General features: G+C 36.0%; 1 non-coding gene across 1 annotated transcript; it reads left to right on the forward strand.

Annotated features, from left to right (window-relative positions):
• The first annotated feature begins 7,438 nt into the window (after positions 1–7,438).
• Positions 7,439–7,512, forward strand: Trnam-cau (transfer RNA methionine (anticodon CAU)). Its single transcript has one exon. It is a non-coding gene; the product is annotated as a tRNA-Met (tRNA).
• The last annotated feature ends 5,371 nt before the right edge of the window (positions 7,513–12,883 follow it).

Genomic DNA, 12,883 nt, shown 5'->3' on the forward strand with positions numbered 1-12,883 from the left:
AGAGGGGAGGGGGTTGGGGAGGGGCAGATTCATCTCTGTGAGAAGTCTTGGGAGGGGAGGAGGGAGGAAGAGGTGATGAGGGGATATGGAGAATGAGAGAGGGCTGGAGGAAGGGAGAAATAAAAAGATATAATAAAGACAAGTAGATAAATAGAAATATAAGGAAAATGATGGGAATGAGAGAGGGAGGGTGAGAGGGGATGGGACAATGAGAGCGAGGGAGTGATAAAGTGTAGGCCTAGGAAAGAATAAGTACAGAGAAGGGAAAAGAAAGGAATGATGAATACATTTAATAATAATTATTAGGCCTATATAATAACTAAACACATAACAGCACTTGGCAGCCATTCGATGATTTCAATGCCTTTATTCGTTACGTAATTAAAACGCCCAGTCAGATGTATTTCACACCTACCAAACACAACTCACCCAATTTCGCAAACTGGACGTTGAATGTACACTCTCATGAATATTGATTGGCAACATTTTCCAATATGTCAGCGCTCTAATCGGAAACAATAGACCCTGCAGAGCGTTGGTTATAACTGCCAATAAAAGTCCAACTTTAATATTTAGACAATTTGAGGGAAAATGCCTAGTAATCAAAATCTTGATTATAGGGTAATAGTGAGCTTAAAATTTTAATATTTATGTTATTTTTGATAATTGGTTATTGAAAATATTATAAAATTAGAATGCATAACTTGAAATTAGTCTCTATAGAAGTCTTTCGACTCACAGCATACGAAAACCACTCTAAAACCCCCCGGGGGCACCCATTTACTAAAAGAAGGGGTGTTTTCTAAGGACGGTCCTCGCTAGGGTAGAAATTTAGAGTTATGAATGAGAGAGTTGACGAAAAGTTGTAAGAGTTAAATTGTTATGGAATGGGTGTAAGCGCGAAAATATTGAATGTCAGATCAAAGTCATCCGAGGTGAATTAAGTATAGATTGTCAGATTGTCGATCACAATTCTGTGCCAAAAGTGTTAAAGGTCATCTGAGATCGACTAAGTATATATTATTGCATTGTCAGAATTTTCAAAGTCGTGTCATAAAAAGTAATCACAATTAAGCATTAAAACCATCAAGGTCATATCAAAGTTAACAGTTACTGATAATAGATATTCGGATTGTCATGACTGGTTATGATCACCGGCAGCAAACATTCTTAAGGTCGTCTGAATATAGATTGTTGGATTGATACGAAACTCTGTGGATGTGATTTACATTGATCCCTTTGTTGTACAAGTATAAATTAAATGTAGACCTATAGCACACACTTTTCAATTCAGCTTTCATCATAAAAATTCTTAAGAATTTCCTATAGCATGTCATTGGTGTTAATAATAATCCCACCCGGTTAGTTGTATCGGAGCCGGCTTCAATAGCGCCAGTTTTAAGCTTACCGATATCATCAGTGTCTCTGAATGACACTCTACCGACACCCGGGACCGACATCCGCAATGTCTGTCCTTGTTTAGGGCAAACTTCAAATCAATTCCTCACTTTTTATATTGTCTATCCTTATTTAGGGGTCAATATCAAACCAATTCCTCGCTTAGGGTGTTTTTATTTGAGTAAAATCCTTGTTTAGGGTTAGTTTGACAAATTTTCGACATCCTAGCTTAGGGTCATTTTTGGAAGTCAATTCACGCGGATGCTTACAATTTTTACACATGAGTGGCCCCCGGGCTAAAAACGCATGTTGTGGGCCCTTATTTCCAAAAATTGACCACACATTAAAATTTAACTTCCATTGCCAGTTAGAACTAAATAAAGGATTAGGATTTAGCTATGTTTCATTTGGCAAAACGGGATATAATATTTTCTTAATTGAAAGAAATTAGTGCTGTATTTTTTTCTGGAATAGGGAGTAGAGAGTAATTGAATTTCAGACAAAATATGAGAATAACTTGAATAAGCCCCGGAATAAGCTCATTAAGGTTACACGAAGAAACGTATAAAAGACGTATAAAAGACGTATAAAGTTGTTCTCTAAAACCGCGTTTTCTCAGGAATCAAATATCGCAGTGAGTCAAATGTTGGTGCATGGATGTATCTTTACATTATTTTTGTGTGTTTATACACATTTTAGAATCCGTTTGAAAATCCTTCGTTTAAATCATTTTTACGCACCATGTTCACAAGATCAAAAACACGTTCCATGCAGTTTTTTTCAAATGTTCGCTCCGTATAAAACCACGCAGAGTGATTTTTTTCTCCTTTTTTGTATTGTACTACAAATCGACCAAAGACATAATGTTGCCATGGGGAAGAACCAAATACAGTACCGATTAAATTTTATTAGCCCGTTTTTGGGAACAATTTTCGAGAATCTTATACCACAAAACACGAATATGTTACATTATCGATATCTGGATTGTGGAACGTTAATTTTGATTTCTAACTGCCTACATTATTTCTCAAATGTCTATCCCTTACTTTACCATTTGAATTTCACTCTAAATTGAAGCTACTTTTGCAAAAAACCGAGGTTTTTCGCCATCGATACCTCCAACATTTACAGCGGTGATGAGCTTGTTTATCATAAGAGCCTGTTATGCACTATTCCATAATAGTCAGTTTGAGATCAATCAATTTCATAATGTCCCCCAATGGCTCAATCGGTTAGCGCGCTGGACTCACGTTTGACTATATAATACTATAGTTTTGAGCTGGAAAACTTTGGTACGTGTTCGAGTCCCCATGTGGTCCATTCCATTTATTTTATTTACCTAGCTGGGGGTTTACACCCCCCAGCTAGGTATTGTAATCGTTCGGGTTCTTCCGCTGGCAACAAACCACTGTAATCTTCCCGTTTTCTTCCGCTGGCAACAAAGTGAAATTGCACATGTTTTACCTAGCTGGGGGGTTTACACCCCCCCCCAGCTAGGTATTGTAATCGTTCGGGTTCTTCCGCTGGTAACAAACCACTGTGAAACCCTCACTTTATGCTATGTAAGAATTATTATATCTTGTGAAGATATGGTTTGGCCTTTTTGAATCATTGTTTTTAGCTGCGCGTGTTAGCTGCGGGTAGCAGCTCTATTAATAAGTCACCATGTCTCTCCGTCTGTTAGTCCGTCCGTCCGTTAGTAACAAACGCTAAAAAATGCTGTTACGTCTACATTGTTTGTCGCATGGCTATGATACTTGGTGAGGGGGAGGGCCTATACCGGCCCCATACTGGAAAAGAGTTTCGTCCCGAAATTTGGGAAAATGAGGGGAAATTGAGGGAAGTTAAGGGAAATTGAAGAGAATTAAGGGAAATTGGGATTTTTTTTGAAGAGAATGAAGGAAATAGAAATTTTTGTTCTTTTTTTTCCGTTTTTTTTTGAAATTGTTTTTTCCGAAATTATTTTTTTTCTGAAATTTTTTTTTCCAAAATTTTTTTTTTAATTTTTTTTTCCGAAATTTTTTTTTTTGGTGAAATTTTTTTTTCCGAAATTTTTTTTTTCCGAATTTTTTTTTTTTTTTTTTTTTTTTTCCGAATTTTTTTTTTTTCCGAAATTTTTTTTTTTTTGAAATTTTTTTTTTTTTTAATTTTTTTTTTTTTTTAATTTTTTTTTTTTTTAAATTTTTTTTTTTTTTTTTTTTTTTTTTTTTTTTTCCGAAATTTTTTTTTCAAATTTTTTTTTTTTCCGAAATTTTTTTTTTTCCGAATTTTTTTTCCCGAATTTTTTTTTTTTCCCGAATTTTTTTATCAAACTCAGTGACAATAAACTTGATGAGAAGAGTAACATTTTGGAATATTTTGCATGGATCAGGTCAAAGGTCAGCTGGGGTGAAATCTTCGAATTTCAATATCTGGACATCTGTAAGGGTACGGGGCTCAATCTCGGCGACAACCTCATGACCAGGGGAACATGTTGGAACATTTTGCAGGGGGCAGGTCAAAGGTCAGCTGGGGTCAAATCTTCGAATTTCAATATCTGGACATCTGTAAGGGTACGGGGCTCAATCTCGGTGACAACCTCATGACCTGTGGAACATATTGGAACATTTTGCACGGGTCAGCTCAAAAGACATCATTCTGGGGCCAAATCTTAGAATTGCGTTATCTGGACATCTGTAAGAGGTACAGGGCTCAAACTCGGTGACAACTCATGACCAGGGGTGAATTATGGAACATCTTGCAGGGGTCAGGTCAAAGGTCATCTGGGTCAAATCTTAGAATTGCATTTTCTGGACATCTGTGAGGAGTACCGGACTCAAAACTCGGTGACAACAAGCCTCATGACAGGGGAACATTTTTGGAACATTTTGCAGGGGTCAGATACCTCCACAACACCAACATGCCTAGCTAGGTTTGTGGTCTATGACCACCATTTGCCTCTAGTTTATTTTTCTCTCACTTTTTTTCTTTTTTCTTGTTCGTTTCTTTCTTTCTGACTGCAGCGATTGATTGTTTTTGCCCGTTTTTTTTTTTTTCAAATATAATTCAGGAATTTTTAGGCTAAACTATAGTCTAAATAGGCGCGGCCTATGAATATATTTTTACAAATTATATTAACAAAATATTTGTTGTTGGTTTTGTTATTGTTGTTGTAGTTATTATTGTAGGCCTATAGATTGCATAATCATGGTATAAATAGGCCTACTAGGCCTATTATAGCCTATAGAAGCATTGATTTATTTCACGACAGATATCATCCAGGATAATTTTAAAAATTGAAAATTTAGAAAATCCAAAGGAAAATTGCCGAAAACGGCTACCCACAATCAACCCATATGGTCCTATCATGGTCGCCCCCTCCCTATCCCTGCAACATATAGGATGACTTACGAGCTTGTCCGTGGCCCTAGTTCAGATTGATACACTATTGTACGCGTGAGTTTATTCTTTTCTGCATGGCTATTTCCATTATTAACTTACGCCCCTCTGGAATCAAGCCTTGAAAATCAATTGCATTTAACCTTAATATTCATAAACATGCAAATAGCATGATGAAAAATTATAGAGAACAAAGAGGTGGCCATACTTACTCTTATCACCCCCAATAAGTTGAGAAGTCATTGCATGTAAGCTGCAATTTGATTAATGATGGCGCTTCCGCCCAACCGGACGGACAGACAGACAGCGAACCAATCTACACCATAACATAAGGCAAACAAGACGCATTGTTGTGGACCCAAACACTCGGGATCCAGGTTTTATTAATGTCAACCATAATCATCAGTTATCAATATTTAGGTAACGCTGACAACCAGGATATAATATAATACTAGTTCCTGCCGAAATACCAGTAAATACACTTATTTTTGCTACGATAGTTTCAAGACACTGCTTTGGTTTAATAATAACTCAAAATTATATTTTCCAAGTATCATTCTATGTATAAAAGCTTATAGAACCACCCTTTGGCTTCACTGAATAGATTCATCAGGTTTGAAGATAAATAAATATATAATTTCTTCTAAACAAAACCAAATTTACTCACTAGTTTGACGGTTTCGCTTTTCATGGTCGAAAAGCATCATCAGAATATTGATTGTTGATCACTTCTTTCGGTTGGACGATTCCTGACCACAGAGGGTGTAGAACTGTCACTCAGTAGAGTCATATACATGACTTCCGCGGCACTATTTTATAAACAACGATTTGGTGCTGCGATGAGTAGTCCCGTATCCCCGGTTGTAGCCAATCTCTACATGGAGTTTTTAGAACAAAAGGCCATAGCATCTGCCCATAAACCGCATCTGCATAAACCAAGATAACACTCAGCTCAACTGATTAAATCAGATCTTCTCTGGTTGTGCACAAGTGTCTGTTTTACATGTGCGACATCGCAATAAAGCTGGTATTATAGCTTCAGTTGGGTAACCGATTATAAAGGAAACGAAAGGAAACAATGGTATGTGTACCTTTGTTCACGAAATGAAACAATGACCTGCTTTTTGTTATTAAACCAGCATTCTTCAAAATGAGCAACATAATGATTGTTGACTTAACACGGTTTGGAAATAATTTCTTCATATTTTTGGTGTTATCTGTCGTTTACATATCCTTCCTAAAACACAAAAGTGCGACCCTCTCCAAACATCTAAATTAGCTAAAAATTTAGGACATGTTACAAAACTATATTTTCTAGAACCTATTTAGAATAGTTTAAATGTAGCTTGTACCGTTTTTTGTGGCATCCTTCAGAACGGAGCGGTCCGTTACCAATATAGCTCAATATTTTCGGTCAAATCTCCATTCAATTAACACGGGGAGTTGGCTAGCTATGAGCTAGCTATGCTTTGCCCTCACTCATATTCTACGAAAGTGCGACCCCTTCTGAACATCTAACCTAGCTGTAATTTTAGGTCATGTTAGAGAAATATATTTGCTAGAAGTTTGGAGAATAGTTAAAATATTGGCCGCTTATTTTTCACACAGTGATGTTAACTAGGCAATGCCCATATACCTATAACATACACTGTTTGTAGAGGTCACGCGTCAATGGTGAGAGCACTGTGTATTGTGTATAGGAAAATGGACAGTAACTGCAGTATGTTTTGTTTGTTTGTTGGATGGTTTTATTAACAAAAGAGACAAAAGGCAGACACCCTCCACAAGAATATTACAATAGATTGAAACTGAAAAAATAACATCATAGTTTGCTTATTCCCGTCGAAAAAAGCCACTGTTTTTTTATGTTATGTTCCTCTACAGTGAGGACGGCATTATTTACGTTTGTCAAGCCCGAGCCACATTGGGATGACTTGCACGAAGGAGGTAGGGTTAAGGGATCTAAAATGAGCGTTTATTGCGTTTCGACAGTATTTTTTGTGGGACATGAGACCACCTCAGACCTATCGAATTGCATTCTGAATACGAAGCATGTCTTTCTGATATAAAATAATTTTCATTTTTGAAAATCACAATATAATACAAATTTTATGACAAATTATAAAAATTTGATATTTTTCAAATTTTTGATATATAACAGTCCTTAAAGTAAATCATATAAATCTAATGATATATTCTTAAAGTGTATGTAGCACGGAGGAAAAGCCGACGGTCAATTGAAAATTTTGACCGTTCATATTGAAGATATGGATTTTTTCCCAAAAGACCTAATTTTTTTGGTGTTTTGGGAAAAAATCCATATCTTCAATACGAAAGGTCAAAATTTTCAATTGATCGTCGGCTTTTCATCCCACCTACATACACTGCAAGTATAAATCATCAGATTTATAAAGTTTACTTCAAGTACTGTTAAATATCAAAAATATCAATTTTCAATGTGATTTGCCATAAAATGTGTATTAAATTGCGAATTTCAAAAATCAAAATTATTTGATATCAGAATGACATTCTTCGTATTCAGAATGCAATTCGATATGTCTGATGTGCTCTAATGTCCCAAAATAAATACTGTCCAAACGTTCATACCCCAGCCCTTAAGTGACCGCTTATAGCTGGAATTCCCAGTCTGCCTAATCATGAAGCTCCCGTGGCCAAGTGGTTAAGGCGCTGGTCTCATAAACCAGAGGTCCTGGGTTCAATTACCGGGCGGGATCACTTTTCCTATTTCCTCCTTTAACCCTCGACGGCGAAACTGAAAAAATTGTATCATAGTTTGCTTATTCCCGTCGAAAAAAGTCACTGTTTTTTTCATATTACAATAGATTGGTCAGCCGCCTGTATCAATAATATAGTTGCTCGAACTCCAAGTAATGTTTTTGTGGAGGGTGTCTGCCTTTTCGTCTCATTTGTAAAAACCACTCATTTATCGGCATTATATGCTTGTAGGTGGAACTCTACGATATTGGAATTTGTTGTTCCAGTGTCACACCTTTTAAAATAAGTTTTATAATATTTAACGCTTCAGTATTACCTGGAAAAATACTTCGTGCTACTTTTCAACCAAATGATCACAAGCATTTGGATCACTCGATCATGGCAGCTCAGGCTTACTTTGCAAATGCAGAACATCTACTGCGAACACACGGCATGGTCTTATATTAAACGTGATTTGCCTTTGAATTAACATAGCAATAAATTGATCATCCTATGATAGCTAAAAAAGAGAGTCCGGTATTTATAATTGAACACTGAAGTAAAAAGACTAGTTTGCGTATGACGTCCTGTTAAGTAGACCAAATATACTGTACTGCGCAGGTCAGCAACAAATCAAACCGCGCCTTTGCCCTGACGTCAGACGCATGCTTTTCTTAAACTTAATGACAAGAACACGGCTAATGCATGTGCGATGTTTCGTTTTGTCATCGTTGCTGCACACACTCGGTGCCACCTATGACATTTATAATAATAAGATTTTGTCACTGTGAGAACAAGAAATGTCTTTAAAAAAGACAATGCCTCCAAGATACCAGTGGGCACCTTTTGTTATTAGTTAAGGAGACACTTATAATGCTAGCTTTAAGGTAACGCTATTGGATATAGATTTTTGTCTGATTGAAATATGTGAGTCCATTCTCTCCTGATTACAAGACTGAAAATTTTATTTTAATCGGATATTCGGTTACCAAAATATATGGCCTGTCAAAATGGCGCGAAACCAAGAAGTTGGCAACAAATTTCTTTTATTTTTGATATGCAATGATGTCAGGTAGGCCTTATTTTCTAATTATATATGCAAGAATTGTACAAAGTAGAATGTTCAGATCGGCTACAAAATAAGATATAAAACCCATGAATGCCTTTTTTCCATGCAAATTTCCATTTGCATAATTAATTAGGGCCCTAATCAACTTTTCTAATAAGTGGCCCAAATTAATTATGCAAATTGAAATTTGCCAAAACGCAACCGTAATTTTGTAGTAGGTCTACAGTGTGTGTTCTACCCATGTACCATGCCTCAGTAGGCCTACTATAGCTCTTTTAATTGTATCTGAAATCTTTACTTTGCATAATTCATACATGTAATTAGAAAATCATCTGGCAACTGGACTTGTCAAAAATATAGAAAATAAAAAGAAAGTTGTTGCCAATTTTTTGTTTTGGGTTCGCACCATTTTGACAGGCCATATCTCAAGAACCGAATGTAATCTACAGGGCATAAGCTTTAACATATTATTTAAATAGAAAGAAAATCTAAATTTGTGCATTAGCCAATAGGGCCACGGTCACCTAAAGCCATCTTGCAATCTTGCAGATAATTCTGATGTATGAAATAAGACCTTCAAACTTTCAGATATGAAGAGTTCCAGATGCAGGCAGCCGTTTCTGTTTTTTAAATGCATATATGCCTAAGTTGTAGGCCCCTATCAAGAGTCATTTCTCGTGGATTTTTTGACTGAAAATTACGATTGTAACGTTTCAGATTTTTTTAATGCTTGTTTATTATATTTTGTATTCAGGACTAAAATAATATTAATATTATTATATTTAGGGGGTCTTTTATAGGTCATTACTCTTTTGTATGTGTAGATTGAATAAAAAATAAAAAACATTGTTTTGTTTTGTTTCCTTCATTTGTGCTTTGTCTTGCATCGAAAGGGCCAATATCAACACCTTGTTTGTAAGAAGTATTGTGTGGGGAAAGATGATTCTTGCATTTGATTTTTGATTTTTATCTTAACAAACAAAAAGCAAATTTCTCAGTCAAAGTCTTGAAACGGTCATGGGTATGCATGCAAAAATATTGCAACAGTACTCAGTAGAACATAAAACACAACCACGCATGGGAATTGGGGAAGCAAATACTTTAAAACGAATTATTCCGAATTATATCAACGCAATAAAATTGCAATACTTTAGTACATGTATTTGAACAGCAATGCCCGGGCAGCAATGAAGCCGGCCATAGGCGCGGCTAGGCGTATCATACCATACATTGCAGTTCAAATGCATCGGATCATGATTGTGGCCTAGTCGAGCCTAGCATGCATGCCAGTCGGTCTGCTGACTCGCCGTGGCACAAAAATACCTCCAATTTTGCACAAAACAATCCATGATGTCAAATTATCACATCCAAAGTGTCGCCATGAACTTCAGCTTCAACTTCTCCAGCCAAAGTTTTTGCATTAATAATCAGGTTTCATGTAATCATGAAATTAAACCTTGTTTGAGGTGTATTCCCATTGCCACAGCATAACGGTTTTCCAACTTGTCTTCAACGATAAAGCTGCTGATCACACCGAAGGCATTGAGGTGGTGTGGCTGCTGATGAGCGCTGAGGCTACAACCTATAATTAAAGACAGAATTAAAAAAGACTAGTTTGCGTCTGACGTCATGACAAAGGCGCGCCGTGATTGGTTGCTGACCTGCGCAGTATGGCATTTTTGGTCTGGTTTACAGGACGGCATACGCAAGCTAGTCTTTTTTAATTCGGTCTTCAATTATACAACATATGAGTTTGAAAATATTCTAATGCATAATTCATTAACTTGATAGACCCACGCCATTGGCGCCACGTGCTAGGCGTTTCTAGAATCCCTATAGAATAAGATTAATTTTAAAGCTAATTTATTGCACATGCTGAGGAAGCGTGATTACCTTTTTGAACATTCGGAAATGGCGATAGGCGAATTTATGTATGGCGCAAAGAGGTGGGGGATATATATTGGGCTCTCGATATTGGGCGGAAATTAGAGTACTTGTCAGAATATAAATTTGTACAATCGGCCTACATGCCGCGCAATGTGCGGCATTTTAGGTGTAAATTTCAAAGCATACTACCTCCTGCGGAGGCAGAAAAACCTGCAATGATATATGCCAAACCACCATGTAAATACAATAAACATAAATACACATCCAATTTCTCACTGGATGTACTCTGGAGCTACTCCGAATTACCCCCAGGGCTACTCTGTAGCGGTGTACCGTAACGCGAGTCAAAAATCCGTGGACTACTCCTATCCGGTTTTCCACTGTGTACCTCCCGTAGAGACAGACTATAGCGGAGTACCTCTAGAGGTACTCCGTAAAAAAAAATGAGTGATGATCTGTTGCCAGATTTAATGTTATTTTCTCAATTTAGCTTTATTGTATGCTTTTATTAGGCTATATTAGGGAGTTTTGTTCTTTCTTTCTTTCTTTCTTTTATTATTTTTCAAATATATGTTAATAATATAATAACAGAAAATAATAAACAAGTAAATAGGCCTACATAAATACATAAACAAGTTCAGAAATAAGGAAGTAAGTAAAAGTAATGATGTAAATAATTGACTAAATAAATTTATCAATGAATAAACAAGTAAATAAATAGGTAATTAAATTAACAAGTAAAAACTACACAAATAAGAAAGTAAATAAGTAAACATGTGCATTATTTAGGCCTAAATTTAAAAAAAAAATGAATAGTACTCGTAGGCCTAGGCCTATGTAAAATAAACTTTGGTTGTTATTTAGCTTTTTAATTTGATTACCTGTTTGCTTACTTGTTTTTTCATTTGTTTGAGTAGGCCTGCATTTTGTATGTTTTTAAGCATTTTTTCTTTGCATATATACTTGAATGATTGGTCATTTTATAGCTAATATTTATTTTAGGACCCCACAATTTATTATTAATTTTATATTTATTATTTCTTTATATGTATTATATTTTACTTATTTACTATTTAATTGTTTAGTAAGTTATTTAAATATTTACTTTTTACTAAGTGACCAATCATTCAAGTATAATAAGCAAAGAAAAAATGTTTAAAAAACAAACAAAATACGGCCTACTCAAACAAACGAAAAAACACATATCAAACAGGTAAGTCAAATTAAAAGATGAATAGGCCTAACAACCAAGTAAAAAAATATAAAACTGTGAATAACATAAATGAAAGATGAAAGACTAGTATAGGCCTAAGGCCTAGCCAAACGAATCAAACTGTATTGCAAGAAGGTGTATTATAGGCCTATAGGCCCACGCCTTGCAACAGTAAAGTAAATGCGGTGCAAAATGTTAGGAAAAGTATAAATTATGAGTAAATTTTAACTGTAATAATAAACCCGGGTACGGTAAATAAACAAACAACATGAGAAAGTGGAACCGCGAACCGCAGTAATGGCAGTATGCACACAGGAAAACAACGTCACACAAGCATCTCAAGTTAGCAAAACTAAAAACATTTATAACAAGAAACACAAAATTAAATAATGATTAAAAATGATTTTAAAAACAAGTTGAGAAGAAGTCGTACTGGTACTGTCGTTAAACAAAAGAACACGTTTCTACAAAGGAAACAACCACTAATCACGGCGGATCCAAACAGAAAAATGGAGTGCGCCCGCATACGTTCGATATCAACTTTGACTCGGCTCAGCACGGGGCATTGCCCTCTCGGTCAACAGAGCGGATTCGCTAATCGGCGCAGTGGATATAGGAGTCCGATTTTACAGGGATCTAATACGTGAACCAAGAGCTTTAGGTAAACCTGTATTATCCGTCAATTTCTCCGAATTATGTTGAACAAAACTCATTAAAATTCTAATAAAAATAACAATAATGGTGTCAAATGTGTATTTTTAATGTATAAATTACTGTTATACCCCCACTGTCATTAGAAATTGCCTATTTCCCCCCTCTATCGATCGCTAAAATGATAAACAGAGGGCAGTATCATTCTATTAATAAGAATTAAATACTGCCCTCTGTTGGCGACTTCGGCGACAAAGCAGCACATCTGCTGAGATCACGGCTGAGATGTTATAATTTGAATGTATGACACTCTTGCATGCCAAATTTGCTACGCGATTTTTCACGACTAAGAGTTACACAAGAGTTACACTGACGTCAGCAGCATCTTACTTACCATACTATAATACGAAGGGGTATGAAACGTTTAATCACGTGACCCACTTTGACCAATCATATTTCGTGAAATACATAACTTTATCGGTTGATTTTCTGACAGTTTTGTCACGTTCCATGACCTTTTTTCCGCGCGCGTCATTGTGAAAAAACCCGCAAATTTCAAGGTCATCGAGGGG

Source organism: Amphiura filiformis, chromosome 14 (assembly GCF_039555335.1).
Source record: "Amphiura filiformis chromosome 14, Afil_fr2py, whole genome shotgun sequence".
Lineage (NCBI taxonomy): Eukaryota > Metazoa > Echinodermata > Ophiuroidea > Amphilepidida > Amphiuridae > Amphiura > Amphiura filiformis.